Raw genomic sequence first — 17,052 nt, forward strand, 5'->3', positions numbered from 1 at the left:
AATACAGATTATAAGCCTTGTCAAACAAATAAGTTTTTAAGGTAGCTTTAAAAGCAGATACAGAGGGGGCAAGTCTGATTGTAATAGGTAATTTGTTCCAGAGTCTGGGGGCAACTACAGAGTATGCATGATCAGCTCTACACTTATACTTCGACCTAGGGATAAACCAACAGTCTCTGGTTGGAAGACCGAATTGATCTGTCAGGAAAATGTTCATTCAGTAGGACAGAAAGGTAAAATAGGGCCAAACCATTCAGAGATTTGTACATTATGAGTAAAATTTTAAAATCAATTCTGTGGCGCACTGGTAACCAGTGCAGAGAGTGTAAAATTGGAGTGATGTGGTTCCGTTTTCGAGTACTTGTAAGCAGTCTGGCTGCTGCATTTTGAAGAAATACATTATAGAGAAATACAGTAATCCAGCCTGGAGGATATAAAGGCATGGATTACTTTTTCAAAATTTTTGAAGGAGAGAAAAGACTTTTGATAGCATTCGCAACTGAAAAAAGCATGATTTCACCACCAAGGTTATCTGTTTATCAAAATTCAGAGACTCATCAAAGACAACACCCAGGTTTTTCACCAATGTCTTCACACAAGAAGACAGCCCACCAAAATTTGCTTTGGGATTATGAATTGAATCTGAAGGACCAAAGACTATAATATCTGTTTAACTCTCATTAAAATTCAGAAAGTTTAGAGACAACCAAAACTTTACATCTGACAAGCAAGCCATGAGAGTGTCCCTTACGTTTTAAGGGCAGATAAACTTGAGTGTCGTCACCATAACAATGGAATGACAGCTCATACTTCCTGAAGATAGAACCAAGTGGGAGCACGTTTATTGAAAAAAGAATGGGAACCAAAATGGATCCCTGAGGAACCCCACATGATAAAGAAGCAGCAGAAAAATAGAAAAATAAGATTTAAACCAATTTAAGGCACTACCCTTAATGCCTGTGCATTGCTCCAAACTAGCAATAAGAACTTTGTGATCGACCGTATCAAATGCAGTGGTCAAATCTAGGAGCACAAGCACAGCATAGTTGCCAGAATCGCAGGTTACTAAAATATAATTTAAAACTTTCAACAATGCACTCTCAGTAGAGTGATGTTTTTAAAACCGGATTGAAATATTTCAAAAATCATGTTGTCATCTAGAAAACCCTACAATTGCTGTAGGACAATTTTCTCCAAATCTTCGCGATAAATGAAGAATTTGAGATAGATTTAAGTTCTGTTTTTTTAAGCAGGGGGTGTACTGTTGCACGTTTTAATAAGTCAGGTACAATACCGGTTTCTGAGCAGCGATTTATCATAATCAAGAGCTGTGGACCAACTACATCATAAACATGTTTAAGAAAATATGTAGGAATTATATCAATAGAAGAGCCCGAAGGCTTAAGCTGATTCACTATTTTTTGAAGATGAGTTCCAGAAATGGGTTTAAAATGACTAAAAGTAGCACTACAAACAGGGAGCAAAGAGGGATCGAAGTAAGAGGGAGTTATCCCCAGTTTTAGATTACTTATCTTATTAACAAAAAACAAAACAAAAAAAAATTAATAAGAAAAGATTTACACATACATGAAGACATTTCAGAAAATAAACACACAGAGGGGTTTATATTATTATTGATAATAGTTAAAAGTGTTTTTTGCCTGTGACAGTTTTTAGTAATGATTTCTGAAAAATATCTAGATTTTGCTGCTTTGACTGCTTTCTGGTATTGCAATAACTAGTCACTTAGTATTTCAAAAGAGACCTGGAGTTTGTCTTTTTTCCATCTACAACACTTTCTGAGCGAGCGTATGGTATCATCTATCCAGGGCTCTGGACCTAGGTTTTCTTTGTAAGGTCTTTAAAGGTGCCACTGAGTCTAAGACATTAGCAGAGATAGAATTAAACCTGGATAGGAGCTCTTCAGCACTCAGATCTATTTGAGAATCAGCCAAGGATAGAGTGGCTTCACAGAAAGCTAGAGAAAAGGCATTTTTAGTGGTAGACGTAATTAGCCGGGACTGACGAGCAGATGGCGTATGTTTAGAAACATTTAAAACACAAGGAACCATAAACATAACAGTCTTGTGATCAGAAAAACCATTTTCGCAAACCTCAAGGTCACAGAGAGAAAAACGATGCGATAATACTAAGTCAAGTGTATGTCCATGCTGATGGGTAGGGACATTGACCTGTAGAACTACATCAAAAGCATGTAATAAATTGATGAAATCCTTAGCTACTGTAAATGGTCATCAGTGCAGCAAACATGAACATTAAAGTCTCCCAGAATTATTTATTTTTCATATTTCGGTATGAATTCCCCCAATAAATCTGCGAAATCAGTTAAAAAGTCCTTGTATTTTGGAGGACGGTAAATCACTGCTATCAGAAATGGATCAAAAAGTTCCAGAGCAAATAACTGCAATTCAAAACAGCTGTATTCATTAAAAGGGACAGAGTGACAGGGAAAAGTGTCTTTATAGATGGAGGCCAAGCCTCAACCCCGGTTCTTGATAATAAAAGTTTTGTCAAAAAAAGATCTTAAATCCACAAATGCCATCCAAATCCAAGTAAGAAATACGAAATCCAAGTCACGGGAAGAGATGAAATCATTAATAATAAAAGTTTTGTTTATCACCGATCTGGCGTTGATCAAGGCCATCTTTAGCCATAGGGGGTTATCGCTCGACTCCACTGACTGCATTGACCGTGGCATGCGGAGATGTCCTGTGTGCACTCCTCCATGGTGAAAATGGGGTGGTTCCGGTCCGAGCCTTCCGCATTGAGGCCCAGTGGAGATTGAAATTCCCAGTGTGCCAGGAGGAGCTTCAGCTTAACTGCTAAGCCACCCCGTTTACCGCGTCGTCTCCTGCGCTTTCTTGCCGGAAGGGAGAACGACCAACAGCGCAGACAATCAGGAATGGACATCAGCAGGGGTGGGGGAACATAATGAGAGCTGTTTTGCGCATGATTGAAAGGTCTGTTTGAAATTACTTGAAGGTTTAAAAGCGATATACAGTCGTATGTCAGTACCAGCGAAGTACACTGTGTCGAATAAAACATTAAGAATAAAATAAACAAACTCAACACCACACCAAGTGACAGATGGCACGCCACACACAACGGCGTCATCTTGGATCTTAAAAAGCTTATTTTTAGTGGCAATGTAGTTTTTTTATGTAGTTTTTATCATGCTGATGTAAGTTCAAGTGTTCGTTTTTTAAATAAGTTTGGTTTTAGTTAGTTGCTATAAAAATGGGAGGGTGACGTCATGACTGACAGCTGAGATTGACATCTTCTCTGAGCGAACTGAGGCGCCGACTGACTTTTTCAGGATCTTCAGGAGGAGACTTTATTTGTATTTACCTTATTTTAACAAGCCTTTTGTGGGAATGAAAGTGGGAAAAATGGGAGCAGTCAGGCTAATTAAAAAAGGGTAAGGGACGTGTGCTTGTGATTGACGTGGCTCCACTTCACTCACTACTGCACAGATGTCACTTCTCAATGGAAGATAGTGAAGGTGTGTCATCCAACTTTTTTACAGTCTATGGTCTGCAATAACCTGTCGGTGGGCTTTTTTGATTACTGTCAATTAGTTAACCCTAAGTGCAGGCGATGCAATGTTTCTAGATATTGCTATGAAAACAAATAAAAACCGAAAAATATAGAAAAATAAACTAAAATTAGTTCATATCTTTTGCAAATAAGATAAGATGAAGATATCGCTAACCTTAAACTGCAACTTCCCACTTTATTAAAGGGGTCATATGATGTGATTTCAAGTTTTCCTTTCTCTTTGGAGTGTTACAAGCTGTTTGTGAATAGATAAGATCCCTAAAGTTGCAAAGACTAAAGTCTCAAACCCAAAGAGATACTCTATTTAAAAGTTAAGACTCGTCCATGCCCTCCTAAAACACCTCGTTTAAACACTCCTTCACATGTCTACGTGACTGTGTGGGAAGATTTGCATAATGCCGCTCAAATGTTCACGCAAAGAAAGAAGGCATAACTTTGATTCTCACTGTGGTATTGTTGCTGCCGCCTCCATGTCGTGGAGACGCTGTGTGTTTCAAAAAGAAAACAAAAATACAATGTTTGGCCTAAAAAAAAATTACACAACTATAAAACAACAGTCAAACCCAAATAACAACACTTTCAAAGAACATTCAAAATAAAACATTTTCCTAAACCCAACACATTACAACGCATTCATTTTTCCTGAATCTGGTAGAATAGCCTTCAGTGCCAGCTGTTCTGACTCACAGCCTGTAAGTATGTTTTCATATTTAAAGAATTTGCCACCGACTATACAAACATGAGTTTTGAGCAGTGTAGAGTAACGCTTGTTGTTTGTCGTTTCTCCGATCACAAATGCAGACATGGATTTATGTTTATGTGGTGCGATGCGATGCAACACAATGCATAAAAAGACAGTATAAGTCATTATAATCCATAATTATGTCCCCACTGGATGCAACAATTGCCTCGTTTGTATTGGCTTTTCTTGTTTTTTTTTCTCGTCGCGCAGGGACACGGCATCATAATATGTTAAGTGGTGTAACATTTCTGTCACATGCTTAAAGGCATTCGGCCAATCACAAAGCACTGGATAGCTGGCCAATCAAAGCATACCTTGCTTTTTAGACTGATGAGCTTTGTAAAAATCGATGCGTTTCAGAAAAGGGGCATAGAGGAGAAACAATAATGTACAGTATGTTTGTGTTTTTTTAACCTTAAACCACATAAAAACATTTCATTACACCAAATACACAAATGAATGTTCTTTTTTAGCAGCGTCACATGACCCCTTTAATTTTCTGAAGTGTCAAATTAAGTTGAAAAGACAAGTCCAAATATGCTTATAATAGCTGGATCTGGCAACTGCACCCTCAGCGTCTCACAGTGATAATTTTCATACTAAGGAGGCAAAACATTTTTGCCAACTGTCTAAACAGAATTATACATGTAGATACTCATGATGAGGATTAAACAGCAAATTAGTCATTCAGAGATTTTTTTTTTTTTTTTTGAACATGAAAAATTTATAGAGGTCCGGACCTCTGTGACCTCATAGACGGCTACGGCCATGTTAGTCTTCCTTGTCCTTGTCCTTGCTGTTTTCTTGCAACTTCGGCGTTGTTAGTATCCATTGTTTCAAAGCACATGGACATTCCTCTAGGCCCTGTTTATTGATAAACCCTGCCAAACCTGGACAAATGTGTGATCTCTGAGTATAGGTTGTGATGACCTGAATTAATTATATTGAGAGCATGTGTTTTTTGAATGAACATATAGTACAATGAATGATTTTTTTTTGGCCACTTTTTTGTAAGTTTTTAAAAGTTTGTAAATGTCATGTGAATTAATTTGTGATCCATACTTTTGAATTTGGGGACAAAACCACCTCTCAGTCAATTATACCATGCATAAGGTGAATAATTCTGCAAGTTACTAAAAACTGCTGATGTGTAGCTGACAAAAATATTTAAAACCTGGAAGACTTTGTCTGTGTCATTGCTGTTTTGTTGTTGTGTTTATGTGATGCAGGGATTCCCAGACTTTGTGGACATTATTATTATTTTAGCAAAATGTTGAGTTTACACACACATATATATATAGATAGATAGATAGATAGATAGATAGATAGATAGATAGATAGAGACGGGAGGAGCCAACGACAGACACAGTGGGCGTGGCGTCAGGCCTCGGAGAGGTTTTTATGAACAGAAAATAACCCAAAAGAGGGAATAAAGTGTCCAAAAGGGGAGGAGTGTCCAAAACAACAGGGAATCTGGTGTCCTCGTCGTGCTGCGGGGTTCGTGGGGGTCTGGCAGTGTTCACGGAGGGAAGGGTCCAGGTAAGGGGCGGAGTCCGGTGGCCGCACGCGCTCCCCTCTTGGGTCCGGGGCGCGAGGGGCGGCGGCTCCTTCTAGCGGCCGCAACCTTCTCGTTGGCCACGGCGCCTTCAGGGGATGGACGGCCTGGCATTCTGGCCTGATGGCCGTGTAAACGGGTGCGGTCCTCATCCGGACCGCGGGTCCGGCAGCTCACGTCTCTGGTGGCACGGGAGTCCCTCAACGCACCCTTCCTGGACCCACGAGGACACCAGTGTGCATGCACGGGGAAGAGACCGGTCTCCCGAGGAGAGGCGCGTTGGGCTTTTAAACAGCGGCGGTGATGAGGCTCCATTTCCTTCAGGTGTGCCCCATCACACGCCGCCAGCCCTGACTTGTCCAGCGCCCCTCCTCTCTCACACACCCACCCCTGTCGGGAGCCTGGTGAAGGGCGGCGATTTAGGATGGGGTGCCGATGATTATCAGGGAGGAGGCAGCTGACTCGTCACAATATATATATATATATACAGGGACGTGCACAGGAATCATTAGCTCCAACCTCTCTGACCTAAAAAAAGGGCACTCAACCCCCCCCCCCAAAAAAAAAAAATCACGGGCTATATGAAGGACTGAGAATAACAGGGTCTTTATTTAAAATATATATACACAAAGTAAAACACTGAAATACAGCACTCAATCACCTTAACTACTACTAATAATAACATAGAAAAACATGACTTGAGTCATGAAAATCCCTACATCAGTATCCCTAACAATACCCTATCAAGTCACTGATAGGTTTCTCCAAAGTTACATACTAAACATGCAAAGCTTCAAAGGAGAAGCCGCCTATTAGGGGCCATTTCAACAAAAATCTTCAGAACTTCTTTCTTGTCAATTCCTATGTCCTTCTCTATGGCCAGCAGGAGGAGGTCTGACAGCCGCTCTTGACCACACTGATTTCTGAGCCTTGATTTGACCAGCTTCAGCTTTGAAAAGGAACGTTCTACTGTTGCAGTGGACACGGGTAGATTGGCATATATTTTGATTAGTTTGAATAGTGTGGGGAATATGACGTTAGCATTGTTTTCCTTAAATACTTCAAGCATAGACTTGACTGTCCTCTTGGGACACTTGTAAGACGCATGGAAGACTCTCAGCTCTGTTTGAAGGTTGGTCTCTTCCCCCTGAAGTCCATAAAACTCACATAGTGAATGTGCTGTATCAACACCTTGGCCAATATCCTTCCACTGCTCTGGGTCAGTGAGTCTCTGCAGTGACATCACAATGCCCCGAGTCTTCCCTTCCCCATAAAATCTTCTCTCAAGCTCCTGTCTCAATCTGTCCAGAAAGATATAGTATGTCCTTCCCCTGTAATATTCCTCCAAGGTCTGGACTGCATCATCTTCTCTTGCTGATTTGGAAGTGTATTTCAGCTTTGCAGGGACTTTTCTTTGTCTACCTGGAATATTTGTGGGAATGCTTATGTCATTTTCCTCTGCAATTGTTGTGGCAGTGTTGTATATTTGTGAGAATAGGCTGTCTCTCCTCAGTTCCACTACTCGCTTCAAGACACCATCTAACACAGAGTAAGCAGCAGCCAAGTCCAGGTCATCCTGCTGGAGTACTTTTGAGGCAACTGATGTCTCCATGAACACTGGCGTTGCTATTTCAAGACACAGCAAAAATTCAAAATCTATGCTGCTCAACAGCATTTTAGCTTCTCCTGCAGCCAGATCGGGGGGGTCACACTCTCTCAGATCTCTCAAGAACTGTAGGGCAGCAGGGAGGACCTTCCTAATTGTCTTTAAAGCATCTTCCCTGCAGCTCCACCGGGTGTCTGAAAGCCTCTGTAGTTCAAGGACACGTTGGTCTGGATTCATGGCTTTTTGAGTATCCACAAATGCAGCATGGCGCTTTGTAGAGCTGGCAATGAATGTGTACAGCCTCTCAACGACTGTGAAGAAATCCACAAAGTGCTTGTTGGATTTTGCACTCTCAACTAAAACGAGATTTAAACAATGTGCATGGCATTGTAGCGTCCACTCATATTGGCAGCTCCATCATATCCCTGTCCACAGACATCTTGAATGTTGAAGTTGTTTTGCTCAAGAAGCTTCATCACTGCATTCTCCAGTGCCTCTCCCATTGTTGATGCCACATCACATAGTTGGACAAAGCGTTCCTTTATAGTCATGTTGTGGACATATCACACAACAAAGGACACCTGCTCAATATGTGACACATCAGTGGTCTCGTCCAGCAAAATAGAAAATTGTGATGCTTCTGTCACTTCCTTCTGTATGATTCGTTTCACATAAAGACTAAGTGCTTTTATGAGGTCGTTTTGTGTCCTATTGGACAGGAGAGACACCTGGCACCTTTGGTTTGATGCTTGTTTTTCCTTGACTGCATCAAGATGAAGCCCGAGTACGCTGTCATATTGGCCAAGCAAATCCACCAGGTTCAGAAAATTTCCTCTATTTGAACTTGACAAGTCTTCTTCATTTCCCCTAAAGACCAAAGCTTGTTTTGCCAGATATAATGTGATGTCTATTAAACGGAACATAATCTCTCTGTTTTTCTGCCTCTCTCTTTCTTTGGCTGCTTCCATCTGAGAATCAGCTACTGCAAAAGCCCTCTGCAGTGTATCTTTTGTAAAGGCATTCCACCTAATCATGCTTAGCATATGCAATTCACTGCTGCGGTGCTCCTTAATCTTCACTTTGGCCTGCCTCCACAAGTTTATCCCTACAGACTTCCATCCTGTCCTGCTCTGAAATTTTTCCTCATTCATAAAATTCCTGCAGCTAAAGCAATGCATGGCATCATTCAGTGGAGAATATTCCAGCCAGGGGTCATCGTTATACCATTGGGCTTGAAAAGAGCGCCCATCTGGATTTTTAGGGAACTTTACCATAGGACGGCAAGGCCCGACTGAATTGGAAAATGTGATGAAGGTCTGATCGTATTTAAGATTGCTGCTTTGTACATGAGCTGGATCTGTGGGATTAGCCAACCTCAGCAAAAAATCTAAATCTGTTGACTCTGCCCCACTCGTCATCTCAATATCTTCCCTTGCTGATGCTCTCGTCTCCCTCATCTCATCCTCTTGCTCATCTATCATTTCCCTATTTTGCCTGTCTGTCCTGATCTCATCTGGGATTGGCTCTGGTTCTGGCTCTCTGAATGCAGCTGATGCACTGGGCTCATCATCTGTCCAATTACATATTATTGTTATTGCCATTATCATTATTATTTTAATGCCCACTAGTGGTATTTATGTTCTGCTCAGGCAAGATCTTTGAAATGACCTCTAATATAGCCCTTTTTTTTTAGATTACAATTATTTAGCATGCAGCTCTTTAACCCTGTACTTTCTAGTATGGTCCTCTCATCTCATATTTGGTGATCATCACTTAGGCCTACCTGCCCTATGTGCCTCCTCCTGGTCCACATTTTCCTCACATAGACTGGAGGCTTGTGACTGCTCCTCCTCATCTTAAATGGAATGTAATTATGAAACATTGCCATTAGTAGGCTAAAATATTAGTCTGATTAATTAATCAATTCACCTACACAGTGTCATGTCATCTTTATCACAGTGCAAAGTCTCTGTCTCACCTGCTGGTTGGATTTTCGCAGCCAACCCTGCAGTGATGTGCTGCCCTTTGCTGCCTCCCTGAATTGTCTCTCCCTCTCCTGAATCCGCCTCTTTTCAGTGGGCATCTTGGCTTCAAACAATACCCAAAATAGTGATAGGATTTAGGCATTTAACCATTTTGAATAAAATAATTAATGTGATGCATTACTTCCATCATTCATTCTTCTTGCTAAAACGAAATGTGAGAAACTAACTATCAGCAGACATGTAGCTTAGTTTGCCTAATGCCTACCAAAAAAATAGTAGCCTAGGCTGCTTGTCTGCAAGCTATCTGTCTGATTATTTAGGCTAAACGTGGCAAACTCATCCTGGATTTATGAAGATTTTAATTCATTTCATAAAACTTGATGATGATGATCGTCCGTTTGTTATACATCCAAGGTTATTATAGTTTTGCATTTTTCATTAGTTTTTATTTTTATTTCGTTTTGACTTTTTGTTTTCAAATTCAGTTTAGTTTTAATTAGTATTTAAAGTCGGTTTTCTAGTTTAGTTTAGTTTTTATTTTTTGAAAATGCTTAGTTTTAGTTTAGTTTTTATTAGTTTTAGTGTTAGTTTTAGTCTTTTTTTGTAATTTGGGTTATTTGTCAGGGGCAAGATTCAAAAAGGTCAGAAAAAGTATTGTGTAATAATAACTCAACAAAAACATCATACAATTTTAGAAAATATTCATTCAAAAATAAAATCAGTACATAAAATGTACATATGGGCACACATATGTAAACAGTCTCAACACTCCGCAGTAAGTGCAAAATGTGTAAGTGACGTGTGCCAGTAAAAAACCTAAAGAGCCAACAGACTAAAGAAGACAATACATGAACCGCATGTGTTCAACCCATTTTTGAGCCACAACAAAGACATTTCTGTCAGATTGTCAGGGAGCTTAATCTGAGAAAAGAACATGACAAATAACAAATAAAAAGAAAAAACTTTAAATACAGCATAATTTTTTTAGTGTGTGTGTGTGCCGTGGGTATGTGCATGAGTGAGTGTGCATGGGTGAGAAAGAGAGAGACGGCTTTACTTTAGTCAAGCAATAATTTTCTATACAGAATTCACACCCTATACAAATTCCACAGCTGTACAATTTTCACACCCTATACTAAATTTACCCCTATACAATAGCCTACTCATCTATCTGGAATGAAGGAGCAAACATTCAGTGTAAGAGTAAAAAAAAATTACATAACATTATTTAATATTTATACTACGGGGCCGTTGAATGCTTGAATCTGATTGTCTGACGAACATTCCTGAGGCGTGACATTATTTTCTGTGAAAAGCATGGCGAACGTAGTTCCAGGCAGCTCTCTTGACCGCATTACAGTTCCATATCACTTCGCATAGTAAAACTGTAATAGGGCTTGGGCGCCGCGTTGCATTCTGGGACGTGGCGGCCATGTTGATGGCGTCGTGAATGTAAACATACAGCAAGTCGAACGAGAAGAAACAGAGTTGGGAGAAAGAAAAAATATGTTAAAATCGCGAAAAGGTTGTGGGATTTACAGGGATATCGCTAAGTAGGGATGCCAGGGATCGGTATGTGGACAAAATCGGCACTATTAACGGTTTGGATCAATATGAAAATCCCAACAAAGAGTGGAGCACCGACGACGAGTTCCTGCCGCACTTTTGCATTACAGATATCTTCGGCTACCTTGTTTGTTTTGTGAGCGCCTACACTTCAGAACAGTTCCGAAGCTACAAGTCATTGGACTCTCATGTGCAGTTCACAAATGGATGGGTTAGGGAGCTGCAGATCATAAAGCCGGCAAACAGTATACAGTAATCCAGACAAAGGTAAACTGCACTCCGCCTAGTTGCTAGTTTAGTAACCGTTAGTGCTAACACCATTCACGTGTACTTTTTAACTAACTTATGTGTTTCAAAAGTTTTTAGTTAGTAGCTGTCAACCCTCCCGTTTTTTTTCCGGGGTTCTCATGTATTTGAGCTCTTTTCCCGCTGTATTCCCGTTGTAGTATTTTCCTGTAAAATATCCCGTTAGCCCTTCGCATCGGACCTGTCAGTCTCTGTGCTGTTGTCCTGTTGCTACACAGTTGCCCTTCCAGCAAAACAGATATTTTCAAACCATCGTTTTGCTTAACGTTACTTGAAAAAGCAACCTTAGCGTGATATTGGCCTTTTTAAGATAACAGCGTGGTTGTTGTGAGAGCACGATTTCACACCAACGTAAGCAAAGTCACGTTAGACATAGCTTCACAATCTCGCTTAGTTAATGCAGCAGTTTTGTAGTACGAATTTTTGCTGTCAGCAGAGGGACAGCAACAGAAAGATGAATGTAGAAATTGGTTCTCCGGTTTTTTTGGATGAGTAGCCCAGGGAATTTCCCCTTATTTTCAGTGTTTACTTAAGCTATATAAATTAATATTCAGATATTATACCTCACTGTGTCTCCGTTGTCGCGCCTCCAAGCAGGAAAGCAGTGGCAAGTTAATCCATTTTTTTTCAAGGGCGATTATGTGTTGCGCTATTACACCCCACAATACAGCAACGGTTTACCATGGTTGAAATAGATTTTTAATTAATCAAATTAAGACACACGGCTGAGGGGGAGTATGTCTAAACACTGCGCATTAGTCCGAGTAGCAGTAAAGGAGGCCATCAGCATGGCGGCCACGCCAAGTAATGACGTCACGACGCCCAAGCCCTATAACGGAAATTACAGGACTAACAAAAACAACAACATGACAGACGATTTTCCAAAAGTACACATGACATTTCTCACTAGCGAGGTAATAACAGCGCTGTTTAGAGACGCTTCTGCAGTCTAATTCACACAAGCTCTCTCTCTCTCTCTCTCTCTCTCTCTCTCTCTCTGTGTGTGTGTGTTTGTCTCTCTGTCTCTCTCGCTCTCTTTCTAATAACTTCATTAATAACTGCATTATAATACTATCAACGGCTCAAGCCTCCATTACCAGCTTTAAAATGACATTGTGAAACCAGCAAAAGAAGCGTTGGATGAGATGAGGAAGAAATAGTCCTACCCACAATAGCGATTAAGTACAAAAACAGCTCAGGTGCCGGTCGCGTGCAGCGCTGCAGCCACATAAAGAGAGTTTGCCCTTCCCCTACCGACTTTCACTTTCGGACGGGTGCCCGAATATGGAAGTGAATGAGGCTTTGCGATTTTTTTTTTATCTAGGCCTACGTGAAATTCTGCATCCATTGTACGATTTTTTATTTATTTATTTTTTTTCGACCTTGGAAGGGCAAAGTGAGTCGAGAAGGGCATATGGGCAGTTGCCCGGGCAACCTGAGCAACCCCCCTGTGCACGTCCCTGTATATATGATATGATATATATATATATATATATATATATATATATATATATATATAGATATATATATATATATATATAAACAAGTTAACAGAATTTTTCTACTATTTCGTCCAATGGACATAAACAAGAATGTTGAGACAACTTAAAATAATAAGACAACCAGCTGGAAAGCTTTTAAAAACTTTATTGCGTTTACTGAACTTCAGGAATACAGTTGTACAAACTAATTTTTTAAAGTTTGATTCAGAGTACTGATTACATAATGAAAATTGTAGCAAGTAATGCAGTTTAGATTACTCAGGTACTCTTATTAGGTATTCAGACTACTTTTGGATTACTTTTAGATTACTTATAAACTAAAGTTTTACATTTGAAATATTTTAATTGTTTACCCAGCACCAAGGATACAACAGATGGATTCATTGCACATTGATTGATTTTTCAATTAAGCAATTTTTTGGAGAGAAAATGCCGATTTACAATTTTAAATGCAAGTATTGGATTTCCAATGTGAAATGTGTCAGAACAGTGCACTGCAGCCACAGACCCCTGTCCATCGCCAAAAGTCTCTTCAATAGGCATGTGAGCATCAGGACTGGACCCTGGATCAATGGAAGAAGGTTGTCTGGTCTCATAACTCATCTTTTCTTTTACTTCAGGTGGATAGCCGAGTGTGTGTGCATTATTTAGTTGAGGCAGAAATGGCAGCAGATGCACTATGGGAAGAAGGCAAGCCGTCAGAGGCCGTATTATGATCTGGCCGATGTTCTGCTGGGAAACCTTGGCATTCAGGTGAATGTTACTTTGACATGTACCACCTCCTTAAAGATTGTTGCAGACCACGTACCCTTCATGGCAATGGCGTTCCCTGATGACAGTGGCCTCTTTCAGCGGGATAATACACCTGCCACACTGCAAATATAGTTAAGGAATGGTTTGAGGAGCATAGCAGAACAAGGTGTTGCCTCCAATTCGACTGAGCATCTGTGGGATGTTCTGGACCATCAAATCCAATGTACAATGTCTTGGTGTCAGATACCACAAAAAAGGTACATATATACTTTATACTTATTTTGTACATTTTTAAAAATATATTTTACAAATTCAAATATTTTCAAAAGCATTTTCAGTTATTTTCATTATTTCAGTCCAAGAAAATACATTCACATACATGTTAGTTGATTTGGTAGGTAGGGTATCTTCTTGTTTTAGTGAATTCATGTTTGATTAAACATCCATAAATAGCCTAGACAACATTTTACTTACAGTAGCTAGTTGAAGATTAAAGTTTTTGTCTTCTGTGTAAAAATAACTTCCCTGGGTAGCCTATGTATTTTTGTAATAAAAATAAGCTTCTGTTTCATAAACTTAGTATAACAGCTTAACATTAGCTAGTTATAGATTAAGAGTTGTTGTTTTAGATGTACATATGGGTTGCTGAAGTGTTTAATAATTTATGTTGTTAAAATATAATATTTTCCAGTACACTACATTAGTATGCCACTTTGACTTTGACTTTTAAAGCGCAAATGAACAACTGACCACTCTTGTGGGTTTGCTATTTAAATTGTAAAAGGGTAAAAACCTGCCAGGAAGACATTGGTACGATGAAAGCTACATGGCTTCATCAAATAAAATTGATAATGGGTGTGTTAGTGTCACAAGTCGGTCAGGCTCATCACAACGCACTCCCTCACCTGAATATTAATCACTAGCACCTGTTCACCATTCCATCACCAATCTTCCCCAGCACTATATAAGCACACACCTCGGATCATCAGTTGTCCGATCTTGTGACTGATCAGCGGAACAGGTCCCTGCTAAATTACTTGAATTGACTCATACTAATACTTACCTCTTGTGTTTACCTTCTCTCCAAGCGATCTGCCTTCTCTTCCCTGTGGCTCCAGTTACTCTCCTGTGTTGCTTCGATCAAGTACCTCTACTACTCATCATCGCCGAGGTGTGTGCTCACCATCCTCCACTCTGGTCACCCCAACCGGCTACTCTGGTCATCCCATTCGGCAAGTGCTTTACCCGATTTCAAGGATTCTCATTCCCATTCCATTTACTACTCATTCTGCCGGTCTCAATAAAATGCCAGTTTCCACTAATCCTCTATCGCCAGTCCGTCTGTTACAGTTAGGTTTATAGTGTGTAAATAATCAAGCATTGACATTTATAAAGGCGAAAATTCAACATCAAAACATTTGCCAAAACACACACAAATATGATGATTTTTCCAACAAATGACAACAAACTCCTAATGTTAACAAGACCACTGGTTTTAATATGTAATGACACCAGAAAGGACACAAAACAATGCGCCAAAGAGTTTCTCCACAGAGATGCTTTTGCTGTAAGCGTCTTCATGTGAACACATTATCACATGCGATACTCCAGATACCAGCTGCCTTATGTCTCACGTGGGATGAAGAGGATTAATAATAAAAAAAAAAAAACTCCAGACACCATATCAAAAGGATCATGGGAAATGAACAAATCACATGCATCGTCATTATCAGTTTCATCCCAAACCTTCTGCAGGGACAGATAGGAAGTTAAAACAGACCAGCGAGAGTGACATGAATTCTGTTTCTCACGGAGATAAAGATGTGGAGTTTGTTTGCCGAGTGGAAATGGAGAAAAGACAGACGGAGATATCAGACATGCACTTCCCCTGAAATCAGCCTGAAATCAAGAGTTTAGCAGTTTCTCTCTCAGAGACTTCATGAGTTTAGTCAGCTGTGGGCTCATGTCTCAGCGGCTGATTTTATTAAAACAAAACAGCCATTTCATCATCCTTCATAAAGATATGAACTATTGCATAATTACAAAGTTTATGATGTATGACAATAATTTACATAGGTGCTCCAAAAATCACCAGTTGTGGCATAAAAAAAACAAACAAAAAACTCTCCACAGGCATGACGTTTTTTTTTTTTTTTTTTTTTCTTCCAGTGTGACAGTGGAAGGTTTTTTTTTTTCTTTCTTTTTTTTCCCGATTGAAATATATGGAGGGTGATGATAAAAAAAAAAAAAGAAAAAAGATTTATATATTTTTTTTTAAAAAATATTTTCGAAAATTTACAAAGAATGTCCAAAACATATATTGGCAGAAAATATATTTACATAATAAAAATTAGCAAATATATATTTTGTGGACTTTATAGAAAAAATTTAATAAGGTTGTATTAAACCTGTGCCTGTAATAAAGAGCATTTGATTACTAACAGTGTCAGTAAAGAGCTTGATATGACATAGTGCGGCGTCTGTGATATATTCATATGCATTATTTCTTATTAATGAACTTGATTTCACATGCAGGAGTCGGTAGAAGGAAACGAGGAAAATATGATGCTGCAGCAAATCCACGTTTTTCTTACTCTGGGAATAAAGCAGCATTTACAGTGTTTAGGCGAGAGAGGGAATATTAATCACAGAGCACTTAATAAAGCGCATGCCATTTAATTAGAAGTGAAAAGCTGCTGCTGAACTCCTCAGACACACGTGGATGATTTTTTTCTGCCCTCCTGTGGTGGATGAATATATGACTGTCAGTCTCCACAGTCTCCAAAGCTCTGTAGAATTAGTTCACTTCATTGTTAAACCAATCATTTTCATAATGAACATTGTGGTATTGAATAAGTTGTTTAGTAATAATGTGAATTTTAAAAGTAATCTTGGAGAATCAATGTAAGCAAAACTGCTAATTAATGACAATATATTAATCAGTGTATTCAGTAAATATATATTTATTTATTTAACCTAAAAATCAAGTAAACCTTTAGTCAAATTCCATGATTTATTAATTAATCACAATTAACTGTATTCTATTTTACATAGTTTCTGAGAAAATCTCATGTGTCTTTCCAATTAATTCCTTTCATCTGCAGAACACAAAAACAAGCTATTTATTCAGAAGAATGCTGGTTATCAAAGAGTTTTGGTTAACATAAAAAAAAAAAAAGATTCATTTCAAAATGTATGCAAACTTCGATCTTTGTTATTATTCTCTTGATAACTCATTGAAACGTAATGTGAATATTCCAATGAATAACTAACATGAACTAAAACGTGAACTGTCTTGGTTAAAAGTTATATTACATTCTAATAGGAGTTAACTCAATCAAGTAATGTGAATAAAGTCAGTAATGAGACTGAGTTAATGTGCAGGTGTATTTTCAAGTCGTTCTGAGTCTCACTCACTCTCTGCTTGAATCCAGCAGTATCTACTGCCACAAGGTTGA

Source organism: Cyprinus carpio, chromosome A7, assembly GCF_018340385.1.
Source record: "Cyprinus carpio isolate SPL01 chromosome A7, ASM1834038v1, whole genome shotgun sequence".
Classification (NCBI taxonomy): domain Eukaryota; kingdom Metazoa; phylum Chordata; class Actinopteri; order Cypriniformes; family Cyprinidae; genus Cyprinus; species Cyprinus carpio.